This window comes from Leptonychotes weddellii, chromosome 3, assembly GCF_054177405.1.
Source record: "Leptonychotes weddellii isolate Sample4059 chromosome 3, ASM5417740v2, whole genome shotgun sequence".
NCBI lineage: Eukaryota > Metazoa > Chordata > Mammalia > Carnivora > Phocidae > Leptonychotes > Leptonychotes weddellii.
The window spans coordinates 63,500,606-63,510,410 of NC_138371.1; the positions used below are offsets into that span (position 1 = coordinate 63,500,606).

The 9,805-nt window shown below is 35.0% G+C and overlaps 1 protein-coding gene and 1 pseudogene across 4 annotated transcripts in view; one reads left to right on the forward strand and one right to left on the reverse strand.

Moving 5' to 3' along the window:
• Positions 1 to 9,805, reverse strand: part of SLC4A10 (solute carrier family 4 member 10) — a 283,508-nt gene that overhangs the window by 45,116 nt on the left and 228,587 nt on the right. The gene's annotated exons all lie outside the window — the stretch shown is intronic.
• On the forward strand, positions 7,213 to 8,096 carry LOC115941819 (ribulose-phosphate 3-epimerase-like; annotated as a pseudogene).

Here is a 9,805-nt window from a genome sequence, read left to right on the forward strand (position 1 = left end):
AAATTCATTCATAAACTATTTGTCCTTCAGAATGCATTTTCTTATAGAAGTATTTTATAAAAATGGTGGTTGGGGGTGCCTGGGTGGCTCAGTTGGTTAAGCGACTGCCTTCGGCTCAGGTCATGATCCTGGAGTCCCTGGATCGAGTCCCGCATTGGGCTTCCTGCTCGGCAGGGAGTCTGCTTTGTCCTCTGACCCTATCCCCTCTCAGGTGTTCTCTCTCTCTCATTCTCTCTCTCTCAAATAAATAAAAATAAAATCTTTAAAAAAAAAAAATGGTGGTTGGGCTCCCAGATTAACCCATATATACTGCATAACAAAATTAGTTGAACTGCTGTTTTAATGGTATTAATAAACTATAGAATCTAACTACCATTACTAACATTATTTCTATAGAAAAATATCACACAGTTTCTACTTGGTAAATCCCTCTGCCTAAGCAATAGTCTCTCTGTGTCTTCTACATCAGGAATTTGGTCTTTACACCATTCATTTATGCTTCAAAGAATATTGAGTGCCTATTACAGCAAGAAACTCTACTTGACTTGGGTAATACAAACAAGCATGCTTCCTTCTCTTACTAAGGAAGGTTAGAAGATTCCTTAGCTGGGCTCACCTGGACTAGGCTTCTAAGAGGGTAAAGGGTTCCAGTGAGAAAGCTGGTGACAAGGGTTTTAAGAGATAGGATATGGAAGCGCTACAGTGACCTCCATGGTAGCAGAAAGAGAAGCTACAGCAAAAGGGAAACAAAGGAACCTAAAATGCAGTAATAGACATACATTAATGCAATTTATTTAAAACTATAGGTTCCTAAGTCCCAGATTGGCTGTACATAAAGCTCTGTTCCTTACTGGCTGCATGGCCATGGGAATATCATTCAAGCACTCTAAATCTTGATTTCCAACACTAGTAAAGGACTGCCCAGTAGAATCCCAAAGAGGGTCTGGACTAAGACAAGGTCTCATACTAAACAAAGAAATATAGTGAGAGAAGAAGATGTAAATGTGGAAACTAATTGAGAGTCTGACTATATACACTTGATTCCAGAAATCCTCCTTCTACTACTACACATAATACTTCCCTTCTCCAGAAAAGTTACATTAACCCTAACAGAAAGAAGGTTAGAGTCCCCCAGAATCTCTAGTCAGGCTGATTAGTAAGGTCTTCTGCTGTACAAAGCCAATTCAAAAAGACTACGAGATGAGCTGTTATTTCAAATGTGTCAATCCCACCACAAAGTAATAAGAAACAGGGAAACATGGCCTAAACAAAAGAACAAAATAAATCTCCAGAAACTCATCTTAAAGAAATGGAGGTATATGAATTACCTGACATAAAATTAAAATAACCATCATAAAGATACTCAAAGAGCTTGAGAAAACAATGCACAAATAAAATGAGAATATCAACAAAGAGATAGAAAATACTAAAAAGAGCCAAACAGAAATTTTGGAGCTGAAAAATATAGTAACTAGACTGAAAAATTCTCTAGAGCAATTCAACACTAGGCTCACTCAAGGAGAAGAAAGAATCAGTGGACTCAGAGACAAGTCATTTGAAATTTTCCAGTCAGAAAAACAGAAAAAAGAATGAAAAAGAATGAAGAAAACCTAAGAAACATACTAAATACCATTAAACAGACCAATATATACATTATGGAAGTCCCAGAAGAAAAAGAAAGAGAATAAGGAAAAAAAACTCACTTAAAGAAAGGGGACAGAAACGGACATCCAGATTTAAGAAACCCATAGAACTCTAACCATAGTGAATTCAAAGAAATCCACACTGAGACACATTGTAAGTAAACTGTCAAAAGTCAAAGACAGAGAGAGTATTCAGAAGGCAGCAAGAGAAAAGCAATTCACCATGTGTAAGAGAACCTCAAGACTTTCAGTGGATTTTTCAGCAAGAACTTCGTAGGCCAGAAGGGAGAAGGGTGATACATTCAAAGTGCTGAAAGGGAAAACTACTAACCAAGAACGCTATGTCTGGCAAAACTATTATTCAAAAATAAAGGAGAAATAAAACCTTTCCAGATATGAAAACAAAACAAAATGAAAACAAACAAACAAAAAAATTGAGGGAGTTCATCACCACTAGACCTGCTTTGTAAGAAATGCTAAAGGAAATTCTTTAAGTTAAAACAAACAGACCCTGAACAGCAACACAAAAGCACAAGAAAGTATAAAGCTTGCTAGTCAGGGTAAACATACAGACAAAAAAGAATATTGTAATGGATGTGTGTAAAAAATCACTTTTAATTCTGGTATAAAATTCTGGAATAAAATAATTTAAAAATTACTATTACTATAAAATATGTTAATGGATAGATGATATAAAAATGTGATTTGTGACCTCAATAATATAAAGTGTGTAAAGGGGAGAAAGTAAAAGTGAAAAGTATTTATATGAAATTGAACTTATTATCAGTTTATTAATAGATTGTTAGAACTCTAAGATGCTTTATGTAAGCCCCATGGTACCACAAAGAAAATACCTGTAGAACAAACACAAAAGAAAATTGTGAAGGAATCAATGTCACTAAAACCACCCCCCCAAAAAAAAACAAAGACAGAAAAAGAGGAAAAGAGCGACAAAAACACTGTAAGACAGAAAGCAAATAACAAAATGGAATAGTAAATCCTTCCCTATCAAGAACTACTTAAATGCAAATGGATTCAACTCCCCAGTCAAAGGCAAAGAGTGGCTGAATGGATAAAAAAACAAGATCCACTAAATGTGTCTAGAAGAAACTTTTCATTTAAGGATACACATAGGGTGAAAGTTAAAGAATAAAAAAAGATACTTGATGTAAATGGTAACCTAAAGGGAACAGGGAGGGGGGCATAATTATAACAGATAAAATAGACTTTAGGTCAAATATTGTAAAAAGAGACAAAGAAGGACATTATATAATGATAAAAGGGTCAATTCACTAAAAAGATACAACAATTAAAAATGTATACTGACCTAACAGCAGAGCACTGAAATATAGAAAGGAAATACTGACAGAACTAAGGAAAAGATAAACAGTAACAAATAATATTAGGAGACTTCAATACTTCACTTTATTTATTTATTTATTTATTTATAATTATGTTTAATTTTTTTAATTAAAATTTTAATTTTAATTCAAGTATAGTTAACATACAGTGCTATATTAGTTTCAGGTGTATAATATAGTGGTTCAACAATTCTATACATTACTCATTGCTCACCATGATAAGTGTACTCTTTTTTTCCCATCACCTATTTCACCCATCCCTCCACCCACCTCACCTCTGATAACCCATCAGTGTATTCTCTACAGTTAAGAGTCTGTTTCTTGGTTTGTCTCTCTCTTTTTTTCCCCTTTGCTCATTTGTTTTATTTCCTAAATTCTCAGTGTTTCACTTTAAATAATGGATCTCATCCAGACAGAAGAGAAACAGGAAACAGAAGACTTGAACAACACTATAGACCAAATGAACTTAACAGCATATACAGAACATTTCAGCCAACAGTAGCAGAATACAGTTTTCTCAAGCACATAAAGGACATTCTCCAAAACAGATCACATGTTAAGTCACAAAACTAGTCCTAACAAATTTAAAAAGAATTAAATCATACTAAATATATTTTCCAACCACAATGTAATCAAACCAGAAAACAGTAAGAGAAGAAAAACTGGAAATTTCACAAATACACGGAAATGAAACAACACACCCTTGAACAACCAGTGCATCAAAGAACATACTAAAAGAAAAATTAGAAAATATCTTTAGACAAATAAAAATGAAAACACAACATAATAAAATTTATGGGGTGCAGAAAAGCAGTACTAAGAGGGAAGTTTATAGCAATAAATGCCTCATAATGAAAACAACCTAACTTTAAACCACAAGGAACCAGAGAAAGAAAAACAAACTAAGCCTGAAGTTGGCAGAAGAAAGGAAATAATAAAAATCAGAGCAGAAATAAATGAAAGGGACTAGAAAAATAATAGAAAAGATCAATGAAATGGAGTTTGTGTTTTGAAAAGATCAATAAAATTGACAAACTTTTAGCTAGACTAAGAAAAAAACAAAAGACTCAAAATTGGAAATGAAGGAGGAGGCATTACAACTGATTCCACCGAAATTAAGAGTTATTAAGAGATTACTATGAGCAATTATATGCCAACAAATTGGATAACCTAGAAGAAATGGACAAATTCCTAGAAACAGGCAATCTACCAAAACTGAAACATAAATAAATAGAAGTTCTGAACAGACCCATAATTAGTAAAGAGAAATGAATCATAATAAAAAAATCTCCCCAAAAGGAAAAGCCCATGACTAGATGGCTTCACTGTTGAATTCTACCAAACATTTAGAGAAGAATTGATGTCAACCCTTTTCAAACTCTTTCACAAAGCTGATGAGGAAGGAGCACTTCCAAATTCATTTTATGAGGCCAGCATTACCCTGATACCAATGCCAGAAAAATATATTATAAGGAAAGAAAACTGCAAGCTCATATCTCTGATGTATATTTATGCAGAAATCCCCACCAAAATACCAGCAAACCAAAATCAACAGTGCATTAAAAGGTTCATACATCAAGACCAAGTGAAATTTATCCCTGGAATGCAAGGGTGATTCAACATACAGATATCAATCAGTGTGATATACCACATTAATAGAACAAAAGATAAAAATCACATGATCATCTTATTAGATGCATAAAAAACATCTGACAAACTCAACACCCTTTCATAATAAAAACACTCATCAAACAAATAATAGAATGAAATTATCTCAACATAATAAAAGCCATATATGACAAGCTTACAGCTAAAATCCTAATCAATAGGAAAAAAACCAAAATCTTTTCCTCTAAGATTAAGAACAAGACAAGGATGCTCACTCCTGCCATTTTAATTAAACACAGTTGGAAGTCCTAGCTAGAACAAATAGATAGGAAAAAGAAATAAAAGTCATCCAAATTGGAAAAGAAAAAGTAAAATTATTTTTACCTTTGCAGTTGACATAATCTTATGTGTAGACAACTCTAACAATTTTACACATAAAAACTTAGAATAAATGAATTAAGCAATATTGTAAGATAAAAAATCAACATACAAAACTCAGTTGAGTTTCTACAAACTAGCAATGAACAATCCAAAAAGAAAATTAAGAAAACCATTGTATTTACAAGAGCATCAAAAGGATAAAAGACTTAGAAATAAATGTAACTAAAGACATGAAAGACCTGCACATTTAAAACTACAAAGCATTGCTGAAAGAAGTTAAGGACATGAATGAAAAGCTATACATGTGTTCATGGATTGGAAGACTTAATGTTGTTCAAATGTCCATATTACCTGAAGTGGCCTACAAATTTAATGCAATCCCTACCAAAATCCCAATGGCATTTTCTACAGAAATAGAAAAATATAATCCTAAAATTCATATGAATCCACAAAGGATTCTGAATAGTCAAAACAATCTTGAGAGAAAAGAATAAAGTTGGAAGATTTACACTTCCTGATTTCAAAACATATTACAAAGCTAGAATAATCAAACAGTATGGTACTGGCATAAAGACAGATTATAGACCAATAGAACTAAATAGAAAGCCCAGAAATAAACCCTCACTTACGCAGTCAAAAGATCTTCAACAGGATGGCAAGACTAAAAAGACAAATTTTAACATGAATGACCCTTTCATACTTAATGAAGATACTCAGACACTGGTCTAGGGACTAAAAAATAACAGGAGAGCTGCCAGTAGCATGTCTATAGTCTGAAATAAGATCATTTCTTATTTTTTTAAAGTGGAACCTAAAGTGCTGAAGGGGAGTTGGGTGGGGGGATGGGTTAAATGAGTAATGGGTATTAAGGAGAGCACTTGTGATGAGCGCTGGGTGTTGTATGTAAGTAATGAATCACTAAATTCTACACCTAAAAGTAATACTACACTGTATGTTAATTAACTGGAATTTTTTAAATTTTTCTTTAAGATTTATTTATTTATTTATTTGACAGAGAGAGAGATAGTGAGAGAGGGAACACAAGCAGGGGGAGTGGGGGAGGGAGAAGCAGGCTTCCTGCTGAGCAGGGAGCCCAACGAAGGGCTCAATCCCAGGACCCCAGGATCTTGACCCGAGCCAAAGGCAGACGCCCAAAGACTGAGCCACCCAGGCACCCCAATTAACTGGAATTTAAATAAAAAATTGGAGAAGAAAAAAGTAGAACCTAAAGTATTCACACTGATCTTGGATCCTCCAAACAAAGGTTTAGAGATTATACCTATGGTAGCCTTCAAAATACCCAACTGTGTCTACAATATCTTGTTCAGAGTCTCTGGTTCCAATTTCACAGTTGTGCCCGGATTAGATGAAAAAGCAATTGTGAAAAAGCAAGGATTATAGGCCTTGAAATGTCTTGCTACTGTTCTGCTCATACAGAAATGAACCTGCCAAACTCTCTCTGTCTATAAATCAGTTTAGTAGTAAGGGGGAGTGTGTTCCCATGATGGGAAATCCCCCAAGTTGAACATTCTGTTACTCTGCATCAGAAAAAAAAGCCCAACAGCATAGGAGTTTGATGGGAAAACATTTTCATACTCTGAACGCTTGTTAAAAGTAAATTTATTAATGATAAAAGGAAAACTATAATGAAAAATAGGGAAAATAGGTCAAATTTCTTGATAGGAGTAACATAAGCGAGAATTAGCATTATAGTAGATGCGTACATTAAAAGGGAAAATGTGTGTGTGTGTGTATACACACATATATAGAATTTTATTTGAAAGAATTTTATTTAAAAGGAAGTTGGGAACAAACATTTACTAGCCCTTTGATCCCATTTAAATTACTAACAAAGGGCACATCAATGGAGAATTGAGGTTATTCATTTGCGTATTTTAGTAAAATCACTAAACAAGCCAGCTCTTCTGTTATCATACAGCACCTAAGAAAAACAAAGCAAATTGCTAGTTCTGACTCATTTGAATAATAGGCAAGTCAACTTAAGACATAACTGATTCTGAAATAAGTTCTTCAAAGCTGTAACTCATGGCTTTACTTTGATTTACACCAGGAAAATTAATCATTCTTTTAAAAGAAGAATTAGTCACTGCTTAACAATTAAAGTACCAACACATTGGGAAAAAAAGGGGCAAATTGTGATGATGCCTTCATCTTGCCAGAGGACTAATGGAATAACTTGGTTTTTGGGAACCAGTACCATGGTGTCCACCCGTAAAACTGGCCCATCCATCCTCAACAGCAACCTGGCCAAATTTGGGTAGTGAGTGCCTCCAGATATCGACCTCCAGGCTAATTATCTGCACCTGGACGTAACAGGTTTTTGTTGTTGTTGTTCACATCACCTCTGGTCACCCTGTGATAGAGTTTCGAAAAGCCGCTAGGCCAGGATCCTTTCTTCAGCATGAAGGGGATGGTGTCCAGAATGGAACACGGGGACAAAGCCAATGGTTGCAATAGGAGCCAATCAATCTACCTTTCATCTTGAGGATTCTAAGAACCCTGGGCCTTTGATTAAAGACACTTGGGAAAATGAGATGAAGGTTAGACTTGCCATCAAACTGGGAACTACAGTGGAATATTTAGCACCATGTGCTAATCAGATAGATACAATCTCATTTATGCGCGTGCAACCTGAATTTGGAAGGCAGAAATTTATGGGAGATATGATGTCCATGGTTCATCAGGGGGAAGACTCAGTGTCCATCTTTAGACATAGAGGTCAGTGCTGAAGTGGGTACTACACGATCCATGACTGCAGACATGGGTGCTAACGTGTCGGTATCTGGCAGTGCTATCATGAGGAGTGAACACCCCAGGTCTGTGATCGACCTGTCAAGATATTGGCTCAGAAGTGGCTCAGAAACATTCTTTTCATCAGCACGATCTTAAGGAGCTAATGTTTCTGCTCATGAAATTTTCCTCTTACTGGAAAACAAGAATGGTGGCCACCAAATCATATTGTGTGAGGCAGTGCTGCTCTCCTGAGCAACCCTTTATTCCAATGTCTAAGACTGATGGTGCAAAATGCTCTAGGGAGTTAGAAATTAGTGTGTATACCTACATTTTTAGTGATGGACTTTAAAGATTAGTGTGGTTAAAATATACTGTTTTTACTGGGAGACTTGATTTTTATAAAGAATAAAAATAGAGCTATATTAAGATTATAAACAGAAATACAAGATATCTCTCCTACTGCCTAAAAAAGCCATATTAGCTATTAAGAAGTAATAATTTTCTGCATTTCTGAAAAGAATTTTCTGTTGTTTCCCATCTGTTTTCCAAAAGCGAAGGAAGTCCTTATGTTCTTCCTATTTCATGTTACTTGTGATTTGTGTATATGATTGACAATCTGAGTAGAATGGAACATAGGACAAATCCAAGCTTGGATCTGGCTGGGTAGTATACCATAGTCTTCTTGCATCTAACGTCTATTTTTCCCTTTTTACACAATACTTAATACATAAAAATGTATAAACCCCAGGAGTTTTCATGTGGTCTACTCTAAAAAATAAGCATTGATTTTATCAGGGTGATTTGTCAGCTTTGCTGAAGGGACAGATTTTTCAGTATTTTTTCTTCCCCTTTTCTTAATGCCACCTAACCATTCTTAAGGACATTAAATAATGTTGTTGCCTGAGTTCTGAGTAGAAAGAAAATTAAAGCCTCCATTTGGAAATATTGAGCTGAATCTTGACTCATCCCTTTCAACCTATTTGACCTCAGAAAATCACACAACCTCTGTGAGTTTCTATTAACTCATTATACATCAAATGGAATTATAACAATTGTGCAGGGTTGTGTTGAGGCTTAGAAGAGGTACCATATAATATGTAAAGCTTCCAGTACTATTCCTAGAATTTAGTACTCAATACGAAGTAGCTATCATTATATAAGCTTGCCATGTGGGTTTTAAAGTATTTTGATACAATATTAAACCTACAAATCATTCCTATGACTAGTAGGACAGGTATCTTTGTCCTCATTTAAAAATGAGAAACTAGGGCCCCCTGGGCGGCTCAGTCTTAAGCGTCTGCCTTTGGCTCATGTTGTGATCCCAGGGTTCTGGGATCGAGCCCCGCATGGGGCTTCCTGCTCAACAGGAAGCCTGCTTCTCCCTCTCCCACTCCCCCTGCTTGTGTTCCCTCTCTCGCTGTCTCTCTCTCTCTCTGTCAATTAAATAAATAAATAAAATCTTTAAAAAAAATAATAAAAAAATAAAAAATAAAAATGAGAAACTAAAGCTCAGCTGCAGGCTGGTATCAAGAAAAGGATCTAATAGGGCACAGGATTTCTGGTCTGTACTCCTTTTATAAATGGAGCCCTTGGGAGGTGGGGTGGGCAAAGGAAGCTTCTTTTATTTACCACTGTCTTATTTCCAGTCTGACTTTATTCTGTAGCAAAGCCAGATGGCTGAGAATATTCTGGAACTATGGATATTGGCCTCAAGGATATCTATTATTCCAAGAAAGACCACGCAGGTTAGGCGATAACAAGGTACAGCATTAATCCACAAACTGAAATATTTATAACTACGCTCAAAATTATATTTAGAAAAACAAATATGTACCAATAATTTTATTCTTCTAAAAATTCTTGTTATGTAAGTATGGTTAGAAATTTTGTAAAAAGGACAGGTATCTGCAGTCTTTTTCTCTGTATAAATTGTTAGAATTTTTTTTAAAAATGTAAAAGTAAATCTTTAAATGGTCAGGTCTAGGGCCCCTAAACTTGTAAGGAAGAGATATTTTTCATATTTCTGAAATCTTTTAGATCCCTAGGGATGGTTCTGAA